Source organism: Chlorocebus sabaeus, chromosome X (assembly GCF_047675955.1).
Source record: "Chlorocebus sabaeus isolate Y175 chromosome X, mChlSab1.0.hap1, whole genome shotgun sequence".
In the NCBI taxonomy this organism is placed as follows: Eukaryota; Metazoa; Chordata; class Mammalia; order Primates; family Cercopithecidae; genus Chlorocebus; species Chlorocebus sabaeus.
In genome coordinates this window covers 52,251,044-52,275,815 of record NC_132933.1, presented here as the reverse complement: position 1 = coordinate 52,275,815, position 24,772 = coordinate 52,251,044, and the positions used below count along the sequence as shown (strand labels likewise).

The window sequence follows — 24,772 nt, the reverse complement described above, 5'->3', positions numbered from 1 at the left end:
AGCCTACATTAATCAGAGAGAGAGACAGATTGAACATATTTAGTCATATTTTGTTAGGCTTATTTCATTGGATTCTAATTCTTTGACAATTAAGACCTCATCTGTATCAGTTAGGGTCCTAGCAGGAAACAGATGGCACATTCAAATTAGCATAATTGGTGGAAAGTTTAACAAAAAGACTATCTACAAAGGTGTGGGCAGGGTATAGGAAAACCAACAGGGGGAGAGAATGCATAACTTGGGGCCATTACTACCCTATGCACAAGAGGATGAGGGAAGAAACACATAGAAGAAAAAAGAAGAATGTGATACAGAGAGTCCCCATGAGAGAGCAGTGACCTTTAGTTAAGGGACAGTAGCTAGCCTGAGGCAATCTTCCAAGGAGGAAGCCAGAAATACACACCCTGACCTCAATTTCTTCCCTTCCTGTGATGTCCTGCCAGGGATCTCCACTGCTCAAACCCTACCAGAAACCAAAATGGGAAAGGAACTCACTGATGTAATCCACATAGTTTGTCCTCCGGGAGCACAGAGCAGGGTATAAAAGGGTGAAGAGCAGATCAGGAGGGTTAAGTAGAAGATACCTGGTACACCACCTGTGACACATATATTCAACTAAAATACATCCAAACCAGAACACTATATTCCTCTGACCAAGCCAAGAGAGAACAGACTACTGTTTCGGACAAGGTTAAGTTCAACTAATTTATCAAGAAATGGGGATCAATAATTTCCAGAGTATCTCCCCATTACATGTCCTATATCATCTAAAACCCAACACAGCTAAAACTGAATTCATCTTCCACTACCAACCTAATTTAGCTTTCCCATTTCCCTACCATGGTAGCCTTTGGATACACCAGTTTCTCAGCCAGCAACATCCTTTCATTTCCTCTGTGCATATTTACATCTTACTTACCCTTTAAGGTCCAACTCAAATACTTCTCCCTCCTCCAACAGGTCTTTCCCCCAATTACTTTAGCCGCCACTGATTTTCCTTGTGTATGAACTCCCGTGGTAATTTAGTCACTATTGTCAAGTACTGCTATTTAACTGCTTTGTGTATACATATCATCATGCTAATTAAATATTACACTTCTGAAGGGCAGGAACTATGTATTAACTTTCTTTTTCTCCTCATCAAAGGAAAGCAACTTAGACTTATTGCATATAATGAGTATACAATAAACACCTGAAGAATAAAGACAGGGAAAAAAAATAGCAGGGAACCAAATTTCCAATTTCGTTTTTACATGACAGCTTTTCAGAAAAACCCTAGCTCTCTGAGGGCCTGCCTGGCCTTATGTGGAAATCTACAGGCACAAAGGGCAGCTCTGCTTATCATCTATCCACTTGGCATTTTAAAAACAGTCTTCTAAATAACCCTTGAGTTAAACAGAGAATCAAAACAGAAATTACAAACTGTAAAAATAATCAGCAGGAAAATCAGAACCCATCAAAACCTATACTATGCAGCTAAAGTAGTACTCATAAGAAAGTTGCAGCATTACAATCACTTATTTATTCCAATATATTCAAATGTATTTCAACTGATAATACATGAATTTTTTTTTTTTTTTTTGAGACAGGGTCTGGCTCTGTTGCCCAGGCTGGAGTGCAGTGGCATGATCTTGGCTCAATGCAACCTCCACCTCCCGGGCTCAATCCATCCTCTTACCTCAGCCTCCCAAGTAGCTGGGACTACAAGCACAAGCCACCACGCCCAGCTAATTTTTATATTTTTTTTGGAGGGACAGGGTTTCACCATGTTGCCCAGGCTGGTCTTCAACTCCTGAACTCAAGTGATCCACCCGCCTCAGCCTACCAAAGTGATGGGATTACAGACGTGAGCGACCATGACCGGCCAATACATGAATTATTTTGATGGACAATAAATGTACTAAACAGTCACCTCAAGAATACAGATAAGTAACAAAATAGCATACCCAAAGAAAGTAGAAAGAAAGAATTAAGTATTTTTTTAAAAAAATCAATGACCCATTTCTCACTACTCCTCCCTCTTACAATAAAACAGAGAACCTTGATGTAAAAACAATCAAGCATGGGAAGACTTTGAAAGGTGGAAAGGACAAGGTGGATTGCCTAGAGACCTTAGGACCTAAAGAACACTACAGTAGTGAGCTGTCTTCCATAAATCCCAGATGGGGCACTGGAGAAGCCTGCAACCTGAAACTGCCAATAGGCCTAGACCCAAAAAAGAGCCCCTAGAAAAGACTGTTCCCTTTAGTTAAATGACTAGGAAAAGGGTGGCCTAGCAGAAGAGAAAATCTTTTTGATAATATCCACTCTACAATAATCAAACATCAAAGGAAAATTTCCCCCTTCCCTGTGGTGTCAGCTGTGCCAAACAGAGATACCCATGTCTGCCTCCATATGGCAGCAGTTAGGCAGGGCAACTAGGCCCTGTGCCTCCCCCACAAGGGTGGTATCAGCAGGACCAAACAGGAGTGAACTTCCACCCTATCTCCCCAGTAGCAAAGAGGTGGAACCCAGGCTATGAGAAGTGGTGCTAGATGGCCCTCCACTTTCCCCACTGGGGTAGTATCAGTGGGGCCATCCCTACCTGACAGCAATAAGTTGGTGCGAGTCATCCCTCCATTCCCCATTCCCCCACCTGGAAGGGGCCCAAAAGTGAGCTGAACTTCCACCCTTCCCCACAGTGCCAACAAGGTAGAACAAAACAGTGTGGCAGTATTCTGCTTCTCCCTAATCCCTGTGTCAACAAGGCCCGACAGGGAGCAGAACTTACAGTCTCACCCAGCAGCAACAAAGTGATGTGAGTCAGTTCTATGCTTTTGCCAGGGAGGTATCTGCAAGGCTGACTGGGGAACTAAACTTTCACTTCCTTCCATTGGCAACAAGATGCGGCGAGGTGCCTCACTTTTGCCAGCGTCATTGGGGTCCAGCAGAGAGTTGTATAGCCACTCCAACACAGACCTGTACACCACATTTAACCCAGGGTGACTGCCTGCAAAAAAGGAAAAAGAAACAGGATGTTTTTGTTTTTGTTTTGTTTGTTTGTTTGTTTTTTGTTTTGTTTTGTTTTAGAGACGGAGTCTCGCTCTGTCACCCAGGCTGGAGTAGAGTGGTGCGATCTCAGCTCACTGCAACCTCTGCCTCCCTGGTTCAAGTGATTCTCCTGCCTCAGTTTCCCAAGTAGCCGGGACTATAAGGCGTGTGCCACCACGTCCAACTAATTTTTGTATTTTTAGTAGAGACGGGGTTTCACTATATGTTGGCTAGGCTGGTCTCAAACTCCTGACCTCAGGTGATCCGCCCACCTCGGCCTCCCTAAGTGCTGGGATTACAGACGTGAGCCACCACGCCCAGCCAGAAATAGGATGTTTAGTCTCACAACATAATACCTAAAATGTCAAAAATACAATAGAAAATCACTTATACCAAGAATCAGGAAAATCTCAACATGAATGACAAAATAAAATCCACAGACTCCAGTGCTGAGCTGACACAGATGTTGGAATTATCTGAAAAGGATTTTAAAGGAATCATTATAAAAATGCTTCAACAAGCAATTTAAAGTATGCTTGAAACAAATGAAAAGAAGTCTTAGCAAAGAAACAGAACATATAAAAAAGAACCAAATGAAAATTTTAGAATTAAAAAATAAAACAATAAAAATTTTAACACTCACTGGATGGGCTATAGCCAAATGAATATGACAGAAGAAAAAATCAGTGAACTTGAATATGGAACAACAAAAATTACCCAATCTGAACAAGAGAGAAAATGGACTAATGAACAGAGCCTCAGGGTCCTAAAGGACAATGAAGAAAAACAGAACATCCATATCACTGGAGTTCCAGCAGAAAAAAGACTAGGGGGCTGAAAAAGTTCTGAAAAAATAATAGCTGAAAACTTTTCAAAGGTTAAAATGTTGACACTAGAAGACTGTGGTAAATTACTTATGTATAATGCAATAATTAGAATAACCACTTAAATATTCATATAAAATATATATTCATAACCTATATAAATAAATGAAAATGGAATTATATGCACCAAACAACAGAGCTGCAAAATACATGAAGCAAAAACTAATAGGAAAGTGCAAATACCTAAGTCCACAATTGTACTTAAAACTTGTAACATTTCTCTCTCAATAAATAATGGATCAAAATCAAAAAGGAGACAGAAGGACTGAACACCACCATCAACCATCAAGGTCTAATTGACATTTACAGAATATTTCACCCACCAACAGCAGAGCAGACATTCTTTTAAAGAGCACATGGAATCTTCACCAAAACAGATCATATCCTGCGTCATAAAATAAGCCTAAACAAAAGGACTGAAACCATGTTAAAAAAACTGAAACCACAGAGTATATTTTCTGAGCACAAGTTAAACTAGAAATTAATAACTAAAAGACAATGGGAAAATCTCCAAACATTTGAAAATTAAGCAACACACATAAATATACCATAGGTCAAAGAAGTCTTAAGGGAAATTTTAAAAGTTTCATTTATAAAACTGAATGAAAATAAAAATACAATATATCAAAATGTATGGAATGCAGCTAAAGCAGTGGTGACAACAAAATTTATAGGACTAAACACATGAGAAAAAAGAGGACAGGGCTGAGTGAGGGGGCTCACGCCTGTAATCCCACCACTTTGGGAGGCCGAGGCGGGCAGATCACCTGAGGTCAGGAGTTCGAGAGCAGCCTGACCAACATAGTGAAACCCCATCTCTACTAAATATACAAAAAATTAGCCAGGCGTGGTGGCGGGTGCCTGTAATCCCAGCTATTAGGGAGGCTAGGGCAGGAGAATCGCTTGAACTCTGGAGGTGGAGGTTGCAGTGAGCCAAGATCGCATCATTGCACTCCAGCTTGGGTGACAAGAGCGAGACTCCGTCTCAAAAAAAAAAAAAAAAAAAGAAAAGAAAAAAAAAGAAAGAGAAAAGGAGAACAGAGGGAGGGAGGGGGACAAAGGTTGAAAAACTACCTGTTAGGTACTACATTTGCCACTTGGGCAACAGAATCATTAGAAGCCCAAACCTCAGCATCATGCAATATACCTATGTGACAAACCTGTACATGAACCCCCGATTCTAAAATAAAAAATTAAATTAAATTAAAGAGAATCCCCCAGGGGAAAAAAAAGAAAAACAAAAGAAGGAAAACACTCAAACAAATAATCTAAGTACCCATCCCACCTGAAGAAACTAGAACAACAATAGCAAGGCAAATAGAAGAAAGGAAGTAACAATGTTAAGAGCATAAATCAAGGAAGTTGAAAACAGAAAAATCATACAGATGATGACTGAAACTAACAGGTGATTCTTTGAGGAAAAAAATCAATGAAATTGATAAACCTCTAGAAAGACTGACAAAAAATAGAGAAGACACAATTCACCAATATCAGGAATAAAAGAGGATAATAAGAGAATACTATGAACAACTCTGCATGGATAGATTTGATAACTTAGATTAAATAGACCAATTTCTCAAAAAGCACAAACTACCACAACTCATCCAATGCAAAATAGATAATTTGTGAATAGCTTTATAACCATTAAAGAAGTTAAACTTAGAGTTTAAAAATTCTTAAAAGAAAAATATCCAGGCCCAGATGGTTTCACTAAGAATTATAGCAAACATTTAAAGAATTAACACAAATTCTTCACAATTTTTGCCAGAAAAAGGGAGTGAATTCCAACTGATTTTATGAGGCCAGTATTACCCTGAGACCAAAATCAGACAAAGACAGTACAAATAATAATAATTAAAATTATACCTCACAACTAATTGTGGTTTATTCTAGGTATACAAGTCTGGTTCAATATTTGAAAATCAATGTAATCCACCTATCAACAGGCTTAAAAATAAAAACCACATGATCATATCAAACAATGTAGAAAAAGCATTTGACTAAATTCAACATCCATTCATGATAAAAGCTCTTAGCAAACTAGGAATACAAGGTAACTTCATTAACCTAGTAAAGAATATCCACCGAAAAACTAGAGCTAACATCATACTTAAGGTTAGGGGTGGCAGTGGCAGTGGCATGGGGGCCGCTGTCCTCCACTAAAAAAAAAAAAAAAAAAAAAAAAAAAAAAAAAAAAAAAAGTTGAAGGACAATGCTTTCTCCTTAAGATCAGAAAAAAGGCAAGGGTGTGTGCTTCTCACCACTGTGATTCAACATAGTACTGGAAGTTCTAACTTGCTCAATAAGGCAAGAAAAATGACATAAAGGAATAAATATTGGAAAGGAAGAAATAAAATCGTCCCTATCCTCAGACGACATGACTGTTTATGTAGAAACTCTCAACGAATCAACACACATTAAAAAACAAAACAAAAAAAACCCCTACTGATACACAGAACAAACTAGACGGATCTAAAGGGAATTATGTTGAGTGGAAAAGCCAATCTCAAAATACTCCATTTATATAACATCCTTAATGATGAAATTACAGAGATGGAGAACAGATTAATGGTTGCCAAGTTTAGGGACATGGGAGGAGAAGAGGTGAGTGTGACTACAGAGGTAGGAGGATCTTTGTGGTTACAAAAAGTCCTATATCTTTATTTTGTTGGTGGTTACACAAATCTATGCACATGTTAAAATTGCACAGAATTTTGGGACAACTGGATATCCACCTACAAAAGAATTAAGTTGGACTCCTACTTCACATCACATACAAAAATTAATTGAAAATGGATGACAGGGCTGGGCACGGAGTCTCACACCTGTAATCTCAGCACTTTGGGAGGCCAAGGGGAGGATCACTTGAGGCCAGCTGGGCAACATCGTGAGATCCTGTCTCTACAAAGAGTGTTTTAAAAAGCAGCCGGGTATAGTGGCACATGCTTGTAGTCCCGTTACTCTGGAGGCTGAGGTCAGGGGATCACTTGAGCCCAGGAGTTCAAGGCTGCAGTGAGCTATGAGTGCACGCACTCCAGCCTGTGCGACAAAGTGGGACACTATCTAAAAAAACAAAAACAAAACAAAACAAACAAACAAAAAACACTAAACTAAACTAAAATGGATAAAACACTCAAGTGTAAGAGATAAAATTTTAAGACTCTAAGAAGAAACAGGCATAACTCTTCATGAACTTGAATTAAGCAGTGGTTCCTTAGGTATGAGACCAAAGACAAGCAAAGAAAAAAAAAAAAAAGATAAATTGGACTTAATCAAAATCAAAAACTTTTGTGCTGCAAATAATACTATCAAGAAAGTGAAAATACAACCCACATAATGGGAGAAAAGTTTTGCAAATCATATATCTGATAAGGGACTTGAATAGAGAATAAATAAATACTTCTTAAGGCCAGGCGTGGTGGCTTATGCCTGTAATCCCAGCACTTTGGGAGGCTGAGGCAGGTGGATCACCTGAGGTCAGGAGTTCAAGAACAGTCTGGCCAACATGGCAAAGCCCTGTCTCACTAAAAATAGAAAAATTAGCTAGGCATGGTGGCATGCACCTGTAATCCCAGCTACTTGGGAGGCTGAGGCAGGAGAATCACTTGAACCCGGGAGGCAGAGGTTGCAGTGAGCCAAGATCGTGCCACTGCACTCCAGCCTGGGCAACAGAGTAAGACTCTATCTTTAAAAAAAAAAAAAAAAAAAAAAAAAAAAAAACCTCTTAAAATTCAAAAATAAAAAGACAAATTACCAAATTTCAAATGAACAAAAGGCTGAAATAGATATTTCTCCAAAGAAGATATACAAATGGCCAATAAACACATGAAAAGATGTATAATATCATATTAAACATCAGAAACATGCAAATCAAAACCACAGTTAGATGTCACTTCATACCCATTAGGAGTGCTAAAATCAAAATGACAGATAGCTAGGTGCAGTGGCTCATGCCTGTAATCCCAGCACTTTGGGAAGTCAAGGTGGGTGGACCACCTGAGGTCAGGAGTTTGAGACCAGCCTGGCCAACATGGTGAAACCCCATCTCTACTAAAATTACAAAAATTAGCCAGGCGTGGTGGCAGGCGCCTGTAATCCCAGCTACTTGGGAGTCTGAGGCAGGAGAATCACTTGAACCTGGGAGGCAGAGGTTGCAGTGAGCCAAGATTGTGCACTGCACTCCAGCCTGGGCAACAGAGTGAGACTCTGCCTCAAAAAAAAAAAAAAAAAAAAAAAATCAAAGATGTGGCAAAATTGGAACCTACATACATTGCTGGTGGGATTGTAAAATAATACAGCTGCTTTGAAACTGATCTGGCAGTTCCTCAAAAGGTTAAGTATGGAGTTAACATATGACCTAGCAATTCCACTCCTAGGTATATAATAAAGAGAAATGAAAATATATGCCCACAAAAAACTTGTACATGGATATTTATCACAGCATTATTCATAATAGCCAAAAAATGGAAGCAGCCCAAATGTCCATCAACTAATAAATGAATAAACATAATGTGGTATATCTATACAATGGAACATTATTCAGCAGTAAAAAATAAATTACTGAAACATGCCACAACATGGATGGATTTTCAAAACAGTTAAGTGAAAGGTGCCTGTCACAAAAGATTACATATTGTATGATTCCACTTATATGATATGTCCAAAATAGGCAATCCATTGAAACAGAAAGTAGATTAGTGTTGTCTATGGCGAGGGTAGGGAAAAAAGGCTAGTGGCTGTTAAGTGATACAGAGTTTGTGGCAGTGGGGGAGTGATAAAATGTTTTTAAATTAATGGCAGCGATAGAGGCAAAACTCTTTAATATACTAAAGAACACTGAACTGCACATTTTAAATGGGAGAATCATATGATATGTGAATTATGTCTCAATAAAACTGTCATTTTAAAAAATGTGGCCTGTGTCCTGGCTACTGGTGCGGGCATGGACAGGAAAAGAAAAAAATTGTTTTAAAATATGCATAGGCCTATAGACACACAAATGAGTACATGTAAAACTGGTGAAATCTGAATACAGTTTGTACATTTTATCAATGCCAATTTCATAGTTCTGATATCATACTATAGTTACACAAGTGATTACCATTAGCTAAAACTGGGTGAAAGGTACATAGGACTTCCTTGTACTATTTTTACAACTTTCTGTGAATCTATAATTATTTGAAAATAAAGAGTGGCCGGGTTCAGTGGCTCATGCCTGTACTCCCAGCACTTTGGGAGGCTGAGGCAGGCGGATCATCTAAGGCCAGGAGTTCAAGACCATCCTGGCCAACATGATGAAACCCTGTCTCTACTAAAAATATAAAAATTAGCCAGGCACGGTGGTGGGCACCTATAATCCCAGCTACTTAGAAGGCTGAGGCAGGAGAATAGCTTGAACCTGGGAGGCAGAGGTTGCAGGGAGCTGAGATCATGCCACTGCACACCAGCCTGGGTGACAGAGCAAGACTCTGTCTCAAAAATTAATAAATAAAGAGTTTTTTTAAAAAAAGCAAAAACAAAAATCCTCGATATGAATGTTTATAGCAGCTCTATTTATAATTGCCGAACATTGGAAACAATCCAAATGCCCTTCAAAGAACAGAATAAACTGTGGGTATATCCATACAATGGAATACAGTTCAGCAATAAAAACAAACCAACTATTTACACACACAATAGCTTGGATGAATTTCAAAGGCATTATGATGAATGAAAAAAAGCCAGCTTCAAAAGTGATTGCACCAAGTCATGGAATCAACCTAACTGCCCATCAATAATAGACTAGACAAAGAAAATGTGGTACATATACACCATGGAATACCATGCAGCCATAAAAAGGAATGAGATCATGTCCTTTGCAAGGACATGGATGGAGTTGGAAGGCATTATTCTCAGCAAACTAATGTAGGAACAGAAAACCAAATACCACATGTTCTCACTTATAAATGGGAACTAAATGATGAGAGATGGACTCATGGTAAGAACAACATACACTGGGCACATGTTGGAGGAGGTGTGGGGAGGAGTTGCATCAGGAAGAATAGCTAATGCATGCTGGGCTTAATACCTAGGTGATGGGATGATCTGTGCAGCAAATCACCACAGCACATGTTTACCTATATAACAAATCTGCACATCCTGCATGTATACCCCTGTACTTAACATAAAAGTTTTAGAAATTTGTAAAAAAATTTTTTTAAGTTATTGCACTACTACACTCCAGCCTGTGCAACAGAGTGAGACCCTGTCTCTAAAGCAAAAACCAAACCAAACCAAAACTAAACTAAAATGGATATTTCCATTTATATGACAGTCTTGAAATGACAATACTGTCATTAGAGAACAGATTATTGGTTGTCAGAAGTTAGAGGTGAGGGAAGTGGATAAGAGGGTTAGACTGGAGATAAGGGCATGCAGTATGAACTCTTTTTTAAGAAAGCAGACCTTATGGAATATAGACATGTGACCCTCTTCCACCCTTTTGGACCTCTCATGAAAGTGAAGAGCGAGATTATTGACATCATTAGATCAGTTATTAATATCATTACACCACTTGCTGAAAGAACTGAAGCATTTGTACAGTTTTTGCAGAATTTCAGGGAGGTTTGTATTCATCAAGACAAGATTCATCTCACAGTGGTGTATTTTGGTAATGAAGGACTGTCTAAAGTCAGGTCTAGCCTAGAATCTGTCACAAGTGAGTCTAATTTTCACAATTACACCTTGATCTCATTGAATGAAGAATTTAATCGTGGATGAGGAGTAAATGTGGGTGCCCGAGCTTGGGACAAGGGAGAGGTCTTGATGTTTTTCTGTGATGTTGATATCTATTTCTCAGCCGAATTCCTTAACAGCTGCCAGTTAAATGCTGAGTCAGGTAAGAAGGTGTTTTACCCTGTGGTGTTCAGTCTTTACAATCCTGCCATTGTTTATGTCAAACAGGAAGTGCCACCATCTGTGGAGCAGCAGCTGGTTCACAAAAAGGATTCTGGCTTTTGGAGAGATTGGCTTTGGAATGACTTGTCAGTATCGATCAGATTTCCCGACCATTGGTGGATTTGACATGGAAGTGAAAGGTTGGGGTGGAGAAGATGTTCATCTTTATAAAAAATTCTTATATGGTGACCTCATTGTGATTTGGACTCCATTTCCTGGTCTTTCCCACCTGTGGCATGAAAAGCGCTGTGCTGATGGGCTGACCCCTGAGTAGTACCACATGTGCATCCAGTCTAAAGCCATGAATGAGGCCTCTCACTCCCACATGGGAATGCCAGTCTTCGGGGGGAAACAGAGACGCAGTTTCATAAACAGGCGTACAGGATAAACAGCAAAGCTGTTGGTTGAAATCATAATGCGTTACTGTGTGAACTGCAAACTAGCACTATTTATTTAGCCTTAATTCCACTTCCGGATGCAGTGCTTCTTTTGGAGAAGACATGTTTATTTTTCATGTTCTTTCTGACATTACTTTAGCAGTTCAACTTGATGTGAGAAGAAAAAACAAATGTTTCAACATAAAGTCTCTGTTTTGTGAGAATACTGCACTATGGAATAATTGACAAATTGAAATCTGGTATTTGTCCCAAAAGTTGTTTTGAGTTAGTTCTACCTGGTACCCATGTTCTGATTGCGTGTGGGATTGCATGGTGTCCTGATTGTATCTGGGTGAAGAGGATGGCATGTGCTGGGTTGCTGGTGGGTGGAGAGCAGCACATTCTTACAGAGGAGATGGGGTGTTATGGGCACAGTGTGTGGACAGGTATCTTCACCTGCCCACCCCTGAGTCAGCCTGCTTGATTTGATAGCTTGAAGAATCCTTTTCCACTGAAGTAGAGGATGATTATTTGACACATCTGAAATCCTCAATCAATCAATCAAGAGAAAGGCAGGAATAAAAACTCCTTAACTTACTGATGCTTAGCCTCCTGAAAGTCTATTTTTAAGCAAATGGGTAATAGTAGAAAATAGGTTAGAATCTATGGCTTGATTAAAAACATAATGTTATGGCCGGGCGCGGTGGCTCACGCTTGTAATCCCAGCACTTTGGGAGGCCGAGGCTGGCGGATCACGAGGTCAGGAGATCGACATCATCCTGGCTAACACGGTGAAACCCCGTCTCTACCAAAAACACAAAAGATTAGCTGGGCGTGGTGGCGGGCGCCTGTAGTCCCAGCTACTCCGGAGGCTGAGGCAGGAGAATGGCTGAACCCGGGAGGCAGAGCTTGCAGTGAGCCGAGATTGCATCACTGCACTCCAGCCTGGGCGACAGAGCGAGACTCCGTCTCAAAAAACAAAACAAAACAAAAAAAAGTGTGTGTATATATATATATATATATATAATGTTATTACATTATCATCATGTTCAGGATTAGTAGTCAGAGTTGCTGTAGACTATTTTGCACAAACAGAAAAGAACACAGAAACCTTTTTAACAGAGCATTTAGTTATGTTGGAGTACAGGATCCTAGCTGTGTCTGGGAACATTAGTTTATGTGCGCCAGCTACTTCAGGGTCTTCCCATGGTGGTTCAGAATAAATGAGCATAGCATGATTTTGTTTTTGCTTTCGATTTTCTCATTTGGCATGGACCCATATGTATTAGCTATCCTTTTTTCTCATATATTAATAAATGCTACATTTGTATTTGCATTACTATAATACTTTGAGTTGAAAAAGAGTTTCATTGTGGGGAGAAAAAGCAAATGGTATACCGCAAGATCACTCTGATTTGAGAAAAGGAAGGAGGAGAGGAAGATAGTCTAAATGGAAATCTGAAATATGGAATGTTTTAGAGAAATATATTACTTGCATATAGAATGTTTTAATTGAGGTATAAATTAGTGAGACAAAGTGAAGAAGAAGTTATATTCAGATAGGACTGCACCACATTATTTGTCACTCATGGATCTGTTACCATCAGGTCAATTCCTAGCATGCATAAATTTTTTAACCTTCGGCTTTTAAAATAGATCTATGTTGAATTTTATCAGTACCTAAACCCCTGAAAATTGACTGAAGAAAAATCATTACTCTTTTTCTCAGTAAATCATATCATCTGAAATATTACAAATTTCAAATTTCTAGGTGCTATATTAATTCAATATTATAATAACTCTTACCTAATTATTCTTACAAGTTTTAAGTTGTGGTAGTGTTTAGGGATTTTTTTTAAAGATGTGTGAAATGTTCTCTGCAAAATCAGGCCACTTTCTCCTTTTATATATTAATACAATTATGTATTATGAAGACCAGTGAATTATAGTATTTAAAGTGAGATAACATAAGTATTTGCAAAGGTAAGTTACAGCTTGTTTTTTGAGAGAATCAAATGAGTTTACTTTTCCTCCTGTTGTTTTTAAACTAGCTTTTAAAGATGGAACCTAACCAATGGAAATGTTACTATGTTTCTGACATTTATTAAACAGTACCAATAAAGTATTTTATTACCAGAAAAAATAAATTTTTAAAAAATGGTATAGATGTGTTTTTAAAAAGTCAATTTTAATATGTGATAATTTTTACAGAGAAAGAAAAAAGAGACAGAGAGGAAACCAGATTAAGAGAGAGATTGAAATATCAAATTTTTTTAAAATGAGCAATACTATAATATATAGGGGAATGATATCAGCAAAATGGTAGATTAGGTAGCTCTAAACTCCTATTCCTCCACAGAAACATAGAAAAACAAACAGAAACCGTCAAAGCCAACTTTTTCAGGACTTTGAAAAACAGTCAAAGGTTTACAGCAACCAAGTGAACACTGAAACAACAACAAAAAAAGAAACTAAAATGGCAGGAGAGCTTTGTGGCATTTTTACTCATCCTTGCCCCACTCCTCTGGCTTGGTGGTGGTTTAGAAGATGGCAGCCTGCATTCCCAGTTTAAGACCCTGTTCTCTGGTTCCAGAGACAACAGAGCAAATCTTATTCACAAATTATTGTGTAGGTCTGTGTATTAGTCCATTCTCACACTGCTATTAATATAAAGAAATGACTGAGACTTGGTAATTTATAAAGAAAAGAGGTTTTTAGGCCAGGCACGGTGGCTCATGCCTGTAATCCCAGCACTTTGGGAGGCTGAGGCGGGCAGATCTCTTGAGGTCAGGAGTTCAAGACCAGCCTGGCCAATATGGTGAAACTCCAGCTCTACGAAAAACACAAAAATTAGCCAGGCATAGTGGCACAGGCCTATAATCCCAGCTACCTGAGAGGCTGAGGCAGGAGAATCACTTGAACCTGGGAGGCAGAGGTTGCAGTGAGCCAAGATCGTGCCAGTGCACTCCAGCCTGGGCGACACAGCAAGACTCCGTCTCAAAAAAATAAATAAATAAAAATAAAATAAGAATAAAAATAAAATAAACTGCTTCAAAAGAGGCTGAGCATAGTGGTGGTCACCTGTAATCCCAGGCTGAGGTGGGTGGATTGCTTGAGCTCAGGAGTTCAAAACCAGCCTGGGCAACATGGCAAAACCCTGTCTCTATTAAAAAATAAATACTAAAGTGATGAAAGAAAACAAAATATCAACAAAAGATTCTATATCCAACAAAACTGCCCTTCAAAAATGGAGTAATAAAACATTCCCAGGCAAACAAAAGTTAGGGGAGGTTGTTACCAGTAGACCTGCCCTGTGAGAAATGCTAAAGGGTAGCCTTCAAATTGAAACAAAAGGACACTAGACAGTAATTTGAAGCCATATGAAGAAATGAAGATCTCCGGTAAAAGTAACTGCGTACAAATAAAAGCCAGTAATACTGCAAGTCTGGTTTGTAACTCCATTTTATTTCCCACATGATTCAAAGAGCAAATGTGTAAAAATAATTTTAAATTTATATTACTGGGCATACAATGTACAAAAATGTAAACTGTGACAACAAAGTGGGGTGGAGCTACAAAGGAACAGAATTTTTATATGCTATTAAAACTATGCTGGTATCAATTTAAACTAGAGGGTTATAAATTCAAGATGTTGACTGTAGTCCCCATAGTAACCACTAAGAAAATACATTTTTAAAAATCCTATACCGTCTAGAAATGCATACATAGATGATAAAAACCATAAATAAACACAAGGAAATAATTAGAAAAAAAAAAAAAGTCAGAATCATGGCTACTTTTGCAGGGAAGGAGGGAGCTGTGATTTGAATGTGGCGAATGGAAGAGCCTCTGGGATGGCTCACAACATTCTATTTCTTGACCTGAGTGGTGGTTACAAGGGTGTTCACTTTAAAATAACTCCTTAACCTTTGTTTTGTGTAGTTTTCTCTAACTGTGCTTTATTTTATATTTAAAAACTTGTTAAAAATAGCAGAGATAAAAAGGGGAGATGGAAACAAGATGAGTCAGGGAAGGCTTTTTTGAGGAAGTAACATTTAAGCACTGAAAGATAAGAAAGGGCTACTAAAGTAAAGGGTGGGGCCAGGCACAGTGGCTCACACCTGTAATCCCAGCACTTTAGGAGGCTGAGGCAGGTGGATCACCTGAGGTCAGGAGTTCAAGACCAGCCTGGCCAACATGGTAAAGCCTTGTCTCTACTAATAATAAAAAAATTAGCTGGGCATGGTGGCGCACGCCTATAATCCCAGCTACTCTGGAGGCTGAGGCAGGAGAATCCCTTGAACCCTGGAGATGGAGGTTGCAGTGAACCAAGATCGTGCCATGGCACTCTAGCCTGGGCAATAAGAGTGAAACTCCGTCTCAAAAAAAAAATTTTTTTTAAATAAAGGGTGGGAAGATAGTATCTGAGGCAGAGAACAGGTGGCAGAATATAAGGGGTAGGATATAAGGAGGCCCTGAGGCAAGATTATGTAGTTGTTCCTACTCCAGTAGCTAACAGTTGGGGCTGGAGTCCAGTGGGCATGGGGAAAGCTGGAACAAAGAGGAGGAATTTCAGAGGTGGGTAGGTGTAGATTGCTCAGGGCATTTTAGCATGAGAAAGGAAGTTTGAAATGTATTCAAAGTATAAGGAAAGGCATTGAAGGTATTTATTTATTTATTTATTTGAGACAGAGTCTCACTCAGTCACCCATCCTGGAGTGCAGTGGCAGAATCTCAGCTCACTGCAACCTCCACCTCCTGGGTTCAAGCAAGCACGTCCAGCTAATTTTTGTATTTTTAGTAGAGACAGGGTTTCACCATGTTGGCCAGACTGGTCTCAAACTCCTGACCTCAAATGATCCACCTACTTCGGCCTCCCAAAGTGCTGGGATTACGGGCATGAGCCACCATATCCAGCCACTGAAGGTTTTTAACCAAGAGAGTGCCATGTTCTCATTTAGGTTTCCAAAGAATTATCTTGCCTATTAGATGGGAAGCTACTTGGAAAAGGGCAAAAATAGAAATGCAATGAGGCTATCGCAGAAGTGCAGGGAAGAGGTGATAGGAACTTGCAGGCAGATGTGAGTCATAGATCTGAGAGATATGGGTAGTTTCTAAATTCTCTTTTTTATAATATTACACAACAATCCACAGTTATCAACTCTTCAAAATAACCATTAGAACAAAACAAAGAAAATAATAATAATCTTCCTCACTATTCCACTTTGCTTTCCCACCTCTGCCCCTCCAAGGTAACAAATGTTGTTCTGATGTTGTTAAATCATTTCTCCACACTCATACAGATACAAACAAATCTATATACATGTTCATAGATTGGAAGGGTTAATTATGTGTTTTGCAGAAATGTAACTATCCTATAAAAATAAAATAGCCAAGCGTGGTGGTGCATGCCTGTAGTCGCAGCTACTCAGGAGGCTGAGGTGGAAGGATCACTTTGAGCCCAGGAGTATGAGGCCAACCAGTGCAACATAGCAAGACCCCATTTCTAAATAAATAAATAAAAGAATATTACAAAAACAAAATAAATTATGAAATAGAAAATAAATTATCAAAAAATCCCAGCAGAATTGATCAATAAAACTAAAAGACCAATAAATCAGAGACCTAGAGATACTGTGACAGGTAGTGCTACTAGGTTGGTGGTAAATATAAGACAATAAAATAAAAACATTTGAAAAAAGTACAAAAGAAAAATAGCTGGGCTGGGTGCGGTGGCTCACGCCTGTAATCCCAGCACTTTGGGAGGCGGAGGCAGGCGGATCACGAGGTCAAGAGATGGAGACCATCCTGGCTAACACGGTGAAACCCTGTCTCTACTAATAATACAAACAAACAAAAAAAATTAGCCAGGCGTGGTGGTGGGCACCTGTAGTCCCAGCTACTCGGGAGGCTGAGGCAGGAGAATGGCATGAATTCATGGGACGGAGCTTGCAGTGAGCTGAGATAGCGCCACTGCACTCCAGCCTGGGTGACAGAGTAAGATTCTGTCTCAAAAAAAAAAAAAAAAAAAAGGAAAAGAAAAAAAAAATAGCTTTGTTTTCCGAGTCATGAAAGAGCCCTAATAGGCAACTCAGGTTGGGTTGAAAGGGAAGTGTCATACCAGGGTCACATCAGTAGAATCCCACAACCAACAAAACTATACCCACTAGGGGAACTGCCAATGACATTTACTTATGCCCCTCTAATATTTCAGTTTAAAAGCTATAATTTATTCCTGATGACACATAACACTAGGCAATTCTGTTCACTCTTCACTGATTCTATCTCTACTAATTGTCAAGATAATATTAAATAATACCATATATGCTGGTCTTCTTAGATCCAATCTCATCATAAGCCTGCTCTTCACCAATCCTCATGCTAACCGATCTAATGTTAGTCAATTAGTAACAAGAAAATGATCCTGATCCTAGTTATTACTAATATTTTACCTTGCATGAGGTCTCATATGGTTTGGAAGTTATCCCCTCTAAATCGCATGTTGACATATAATCGCCAATGTTGAAGGTGGGGCCTGGCATGAGGTGTTTGGGTCATAGGGGTGGATCCCTCATGGTTTGGTGCTGTCCTTGCAACACTGAGTGAGTTCTCGTGAGATATGGTTGTTTAAAAGTGTGTGGCATCTCCCTCCCTACTCTGTTTCTCACTCTCACCATGTGATGTGCAAGCTCCCATGAGCAAAAGCTCCCGGAGGCCTCTCCCAGAGCCAAACAGATGTTGGTGTCATGCCTCCTGTACAGCTGGTAGAACCGTGAGCCAATTAAAACTCTTCTTTATACATTACCCAGTCTTGAGTATTCCTTTATAGCAACACGAGAATGGCCTAACACAAAAAATTGGTACCAGATGTGGGGCATTGCTATAAAGAAAACGTGGAAACAACTTTGAAACTGGGTAATGGGTAGAGTTTGGAAGAGTTCAGAGGGCTCAGAAAAAGACAGGAAAATGAAGGAAAGTTTGGAACTTCTTAGAGACCAGTTAAATTCTTGTGACTAAATTGTTGATAGTGATACGGACAGTGAAGTACAGGCTGCCAAGATTTCAGATGGAAATGAAGAACTTGTTGGGAACTGGACAAAGGTCACCCTTGTTATGCCTTAGCAAAGAACTTGGCTGTATTGTGTTCATGCCCTAGGGATCTGTTTCGGAAGTTTGAACTTAAGAGTGATGACTTAGGGTATTTGGCAGAAGAAATTTTTCTAAGCAGCAAAGCATTTAAGATGTGATCTGGCTGTTTCTAATAACTTACGCTCAGAGGCAGGAGCAAATAAATAACTTACAGTTGGAATTTATAATTAAAAGGGAAGCAGAGTGTAAACATTTGGAAAATTTGCAGCCTGGCCACCTGCAAAGAAAGAAAAAGCTTTTTCTGAGGAAGGATCCAAGCAGGTGGCAGAGCAACCACTTGTTACAGAGCTCTGCATGACTAAAAATGAGCCAGGTACTGATAGCCAAGACAATGGGAAAAAGACTTTGAAGGCATTTCAGAAATATTTGAGGCAGCCCTTCCCATCACAGGCCCAGAGGCCTAAGAGAAAATAATGGTTCCCTGGGCCAGCCCAGGGCCCTGCTGCCCTGCACAGTCTCGGGACACTGCTCCCTGCATCCAGGCTGCTCCAGCTCCAGCCTTGACTCAAAGGGCCCCAGATACAGTGTGAGCCACCACTCTGGAAGGTGCAAGCCATAAGCCTTGGTGGCTTCCATATGGTGTTAAGCCTGTGGGCATATAGAATGCAAGAGATTTCAGAAGATATATGAGAAAGCCTGGGTGCCTAAGTAGAAGCCTGCTGCAGGGGTAGAGCCCTCAGACAACCTGTACTAGGGCAGTGCAGAGCGGAAATGTGGGGTGGGAGGGCCCATACAGAGTCCCCAGTGGGGTACTGCCTAGTGGAACTTTGGGAAGGTGGTCACCATCCTCCAGATCCTGGCATGGTAGATCCATCAGCAACTTGGACCCTGAGCCTGGAAAAGCTACAGGTACTCAACTTCAACCTGTGAGAGCAGCCACAGAGGCTGTCCATGGGTATGGATTGCCCAAGGCCTTGGGAGCCCACTCTTCATACCAGTGTGCCCTGGATGTGGGCCATGGAGTCAAAGGAGACTATTTTGGAGCTTTAATATTTAATGACTACCCTGCTGGGTTTTGGACTTGCTTAGGGCCTGTAGCCCCTTTCTTTTGGCTGATTTCTTCCTTTTGGAACAGGAATGTTTAGCCAATGCCTGTACCTCCACTGTATCTTGGAAGTAAATAACTGGTTTTAATTTTATAGGCTCATTGGTGGAAGAAACTTATCTCCAGATGAGGCTTTGGACTTGAAATTGAGACTTTTGAGTTAATACTGGGATGAGTTAAGACTTTGCAGGAATACTGAGTAGGAATGGCTGTATTTTGAAATGGGAGAAGAACATAAGAATTGAGGGGGCAGGGCAGAATTATATGGTTTGGATATTCATACCCTCAAATCTCATGTTGAAATGTAATCCCTGGCTGGGCGCGGTGGCTCATGCCTGTAATCCCAGCACTTTAGGAGGCCAAGGCGGGTGGATCACCTAAGGTCAGGAGTTTGAGACCAGCCTGGCCAACATGGTGAAACCCCGTCTCTACTAAAAATACAAAAATTAGCTGGGCATGGTGGTGGGTGCCTGTAATCCCAGCTACTTGGGAGGCTGAGGAGGGAGAATTGCTTGAACCCAGGAGGTCGAGGTTTCAGTGAGCTAAGATTACGCCACTGCATTCCAGCCTGGGTGACAAGAGTGAAGCTCCTTCTCAAAAAAAAAAAAAAAGAAAGAAAAAAAAAAGAAATGTAATCCCTAATGTTGGAGGTGGGCCTGGTGGGAGGCGTCTGGGTCATGGGGGTGGATCCCTCATGGTTTGTCCTCATGATAGTGAGTGAATTCTCCTAAGATCTGGTTGTTTAAAATTGTGTGGCACCTCCCCCCAACTCTCTTGCTCTTGCTTTCACCATGTGATGTGCCTGCTCCAGCTTCATCTTCTGCCACGAGTAAAAGCTCCCTGAGGCCTCCCCAAAAGCTGGGCAGATGTTGTTGCCATGCTTCCTGTACAGCCACTAGAACTGACAGCCAATTAAAACTCTTTTCAGGTCTCAGGTATTCCTTTATAGCAGTGTGAGAATGGCCTAATACAAGGTCTAATCAGAATTCAGCTTGTCTCAGTCATGTTTCCTGTCTCAGTCACATTTCCATTCACCTTCTTCAGTCAAAACTTTTCCTCCATACTTCTAAGCAAGTACCAAAGAAAATAACATGAATTCACAGTCATCTATAAAATAAGAAAACAACTAAATCAAGATGGGAGAAAGGTACAGTAAATTATTTCTCTACCTAACACATTTCCGGGCATGATGGAAAAACAATGGTATCAAGTGGGTTACTTCCCTTGAGGGTTAGCACAAGATCTCAGCTATAGACAGCTCCCCTTGGATGGCAAGTATGGAGAAAAGAAGGGGAAAATGCAACCTCCAGTTGGCCAAAAATCAATCTACATATTTAGAAAAGCCTTCGGCTGAGAACTTTCAAAGGGCTGTAAAGTGCCTCATTCAGATAAAGATAAGTGTTCATACAGAATATCATCCAAGCCTGGACACTTTTGTGAATGAAAGGAGGCACTATTAGTAATGATTCTGGGATGGAAGTTGACAAATTTTTCCTAAAAATGGCCAGATAGTAAATATTTTAGGTTTTAGAGGCCACAAACAGTCTCTGTCATATATTCTTTTTCTTTTTAACGTTTTAAGAATGTAAAAACCATTCTTAGCCCAGACACCATAAGAAAACAGGCCAGGAGGCCGGGCGCAGTGGCTCACGCCTGTAATCTCAGTACTTCGGGAGGCCAAGGGGGGAGCAGATCACCTGAGGTCAGGAGTTCAAGATCAGCCTGGTCAACATGGCGAAACCCCATTTCTACTAAAAATACAAAAAAAAAAAAAAAAAAAAAAATTAGCCAGGCGTGGTGGCACATGCCTGTAATCCCAGCTACTCAGAAGGCTGAAGCAGGAGAATCGCTTGAACCTGGGAGGCAGAGGTTGCAGCGAGCCGAGATCGCACCGTTGCACTTCAGCCTGGGTGACAAGAGCAAAACTTGATCTTAAAAAAAAAAAAGCAAGCAAGAAAGAAAACAGGTTAGGATACAAGTTTGGCCATGGGCTTGGGGGAAAACACACGTCAAGTCTGTTCTGGTCAAATAGGTACATAAGTCATCCTAGCTGAAGGCCTGGTCTGTGATCCAATTCAAAATTTAGAATTAAGAGTAAGTATGTGGGTTGGGTGCGGTGGCTAACACCTGTAATCTGAGCACTTTGGGAGGCCAAGGCGGGTGGATCACCTGAGGTCAGGAGTTCGAGACCAGCCTGGCCATCACGGTGAAACCCTATCTCTACTAAAAATACAATAATTAGCCAGGCATGGTGGTGTGTGCCTGTAGTCCCAGCTACTCGGGAGGCTGAGACAGTAGAATTACCTGAACCCGGGAGGCGGAGGTTGCAGTGGTCTGAGATCGCGCCACTGCACTCCAGCCTGGGCGACAGAGCAAGACTCCGTCTCAAAAAAAATAATAAAAATTTTAAAAAACCTACAATGATGAAAGTATGTCAGAGGGAGGAATCAACTGAAAGAGCTCCCCAGGCCAAAGTTGGAACAATTTGAACAAGAAAATAAAGTGGTATGGATTATAATCAGAGTATAAAATAAATATATGTGAGCCCATACTGTACAAACAAATGATTTAATAAACAAATGCATAAGAATAGACAGACCCCCTCCCCCATACAGAAGAATTCCAAGCAACTTTTGTAGATACTCCACCTCAAGGAGGTGGAGGATAAATCCCCATTCTATAAGTGTGGCTAATGCATACTGATTTCCTTCTAAAGAGTACAGGATAGAAAGTAGGGGGAGTATCTTTATAGTGGAGAAATCCGACAAACACTGCCTCGGCCAGGTAATCAAGGTTAACATCATCAGTGATAAGTCATGTTGACAGCATGTATCCTTGATATGATGTGATGAGGATGGCATGTTACCTCTGTGACCTTCCTCCCAAGAACGCGTAACTTCAGTCTAATCATGAGAAAAACATCAGATAAACACTAAGTTAGGGGTATTCTACAAAACACCTGATGAACACTCCTGTCAAGGTCATCAAAGACAAATATAGTGGCTGGATGTGGTATCTCATGCCTATAATTCCACCCCCTTGGGAGGCCACGGTGGGAGGATCACTTGAGGCCAGGAGTTTGAGACCAGCCTGGGCAATACAGCAAGACCCTTCTCTAAAAAGAACAAAAAATAAATTAGCCAAGCATGGTGGTGTATGCCTGCAGTCCTAGGTACTTGGGCAGCTGAAGCAGGAGGATTGCTTGAGTCCAGGAGTTTGAGGCTGCAGTTAGCTATGATCACACTACTGCACTCTAGCCTGGGCCACAGAGCCAGACCTTGTCTCTAAAAAACAAAACAAAACAAAATCTGAGAAGCTTAAGTTAAAAACTAAGGCAATCTGAATAAAGTATGGACTTTAGTCAATAACAATGTATTAATACTGGCTCATTAATTATAACAAATGCAGTATCATAAGATGTTAACAATGAGGGAAACTGGGTGTTGGGGATGGTTACTCACTGTACTGTCTTAGCAATTTTTCTGTATGCCTAAAACCATTCTGAAAAATAAAGTGTTTTTTTTGTTTGTTTGTTTGATTGAGATACAGTTTATTTGTATATACTTATATATTTCCAAAAATTAATTCAATGTCCTCTTACAAATCAAAATTAGTTAACAGGGCAGGCACGGTGGTTCACACCTGTAATCCCAACACTTTGGGAAGCCGAGTTTGGCGTTAGGAGTTTGAGAACAGCCCGGCCAACATGATGAAACTCTACTGAAAGTACAAAATCAGCCAGGCATGGTGGTGCACGTCTGTAATCCCAGCTCCTCAGTAGGCTGAGGCAGGAAAATTGCTTGAATCCAGGAGGCGCAGGTTGCAGTGAGCTGAGATTGTGCCACTGCACTCCAGCCTCAGCAACACAGCAAAGCTCTATCTCAAAAAAAAATTAGTTAACAGTCTGAGATGAACTATTTTAGCAAGGAAACACATTTAACCAAATATGGCAGTAAACTGGAACTTTTCAGTTATTGCTTCGATACAGGAATGTTTCACAAAAATTGTCTGTTTCTTCAATAAATACTAAGATTCTTTTGTCCTAGAGAGCATTCCTGTATTCTGAGTTAATAATCTCATTGCTCTCTTTATAAAATAAAAATAAACAATGTATCTATAAGGCTTAGTTTGCAATTTTCCACTGCATAATTTATTCACATTTAAAACTATATTTTTTATAGTTATATGTCAAAAAATAGTGACTAGGTTTTATGGCTTAAAATATAAATGAGGAAAACAGACATTTGCCATACAAATGGCTTGTTTTAATTTTTTTAGAGGAAATACTCTAATTAAAAAAAAAGAGCTCCAAAATATTTAACAGCAATGATTTAACAGCAATCCAGCAATGATTATTTCTAAAATGTAAAGATTTGAAACATAATTTATACAAAACTAAAAAACAGAAGGATTCATTCTTGCTTTTTCCTTTTTTAAAAAATTCAGACAATTTGTCACAAGAAAGTTCGGCATGTTGATAGCAGCTGTAGCCTCAGTCACCCTCGGAACTGCTGCCCCTCCTCATGAAGACAGAGCGCCGCACTGAGGACAGCAACACGTCTTCAATCGGCTTCCTGGGGTTTTCCTCCAGGTCCGTCATAATTGCTCCAGATTCAGACAGTTTCCATTCCAATTCATATCTTGTCAGGTTCATGCCGCCAAACACCAGAGGACCAATAAACTGAGCCTTGATATCTCCTTCCAGGTAAACAAATATCGTGGGCAGATTCCTATCCGGATAATTGGGTATGCAGGTTGTTGAAATGGCTTTGATAAATTTGACATCAGGAAACTTCCTGGCAAGTCCACTGAGGTGCTGATTTATTAGGGCACACAGGGGAATTCCTTGTTTGTAAAGGTGCAAGACGACCCACATGCCCTCGCCAGCTTTGGTAACTTCTGGAACATAATCCTTCCCTGAGATCTCTAAAACTTCCCCAAATTTATTCTTCAGTTTAGTTGCTTTCCACTCAGCCAGTCTCTGCCATCTGTACATTTCAATAGCACGTTCATCCTCCTCATTAAACTCATCTTCATGATCCTCCAGCTCTTCCAAAGTCATATCTTCATATGTTTTCACCACTGACTGCTGGAGGATGTGCTGCTCCTCATCTGACTCCTCTTCCAGTTCTTTCAGACTTTTCTTGGGGGGTAAGATACCCTTTTTGCGTAAGATGTCATTCCACTCAGTGTCTGCGTTGGGGTCCTGCATCTTGTTTCCAGGTGCTCAAGCCAGCTGTGCCCAAAATAAAGTGTTTTATAAAAAGTTCACTAAGTATGATACAGTTTGGCTAGAAGAGATACCCAGAGCAGAGGCAGTTTCTCTGGTACCTGAGGTCTGCAAGACCTTT

General features: G+C 40.2%; 2 pseudogenes; one reads left to right on the top strand and one right to left on the bottom strand.

Moving 5' to 3' along the window:
* Positions 1-10,601: 10,601 nt before the first annotated feature.
* On the top strand, positions 10,602-11,258 carry LOC103232875 (chondroitin sulfate N-acetylgalactosaminyltransferase 2 pseudogene; annotated as a pseudogene).
* A 10,591-nt stretch (positions 11,259-21,849) lies between these two features.
* Positions 21,850-24,772, bottom strand: part of LOC119620917 (phosducin-like protein 3 pseudogene) — a 44,349-nt pseudogene continuing 41,426 nt past the window's right edge.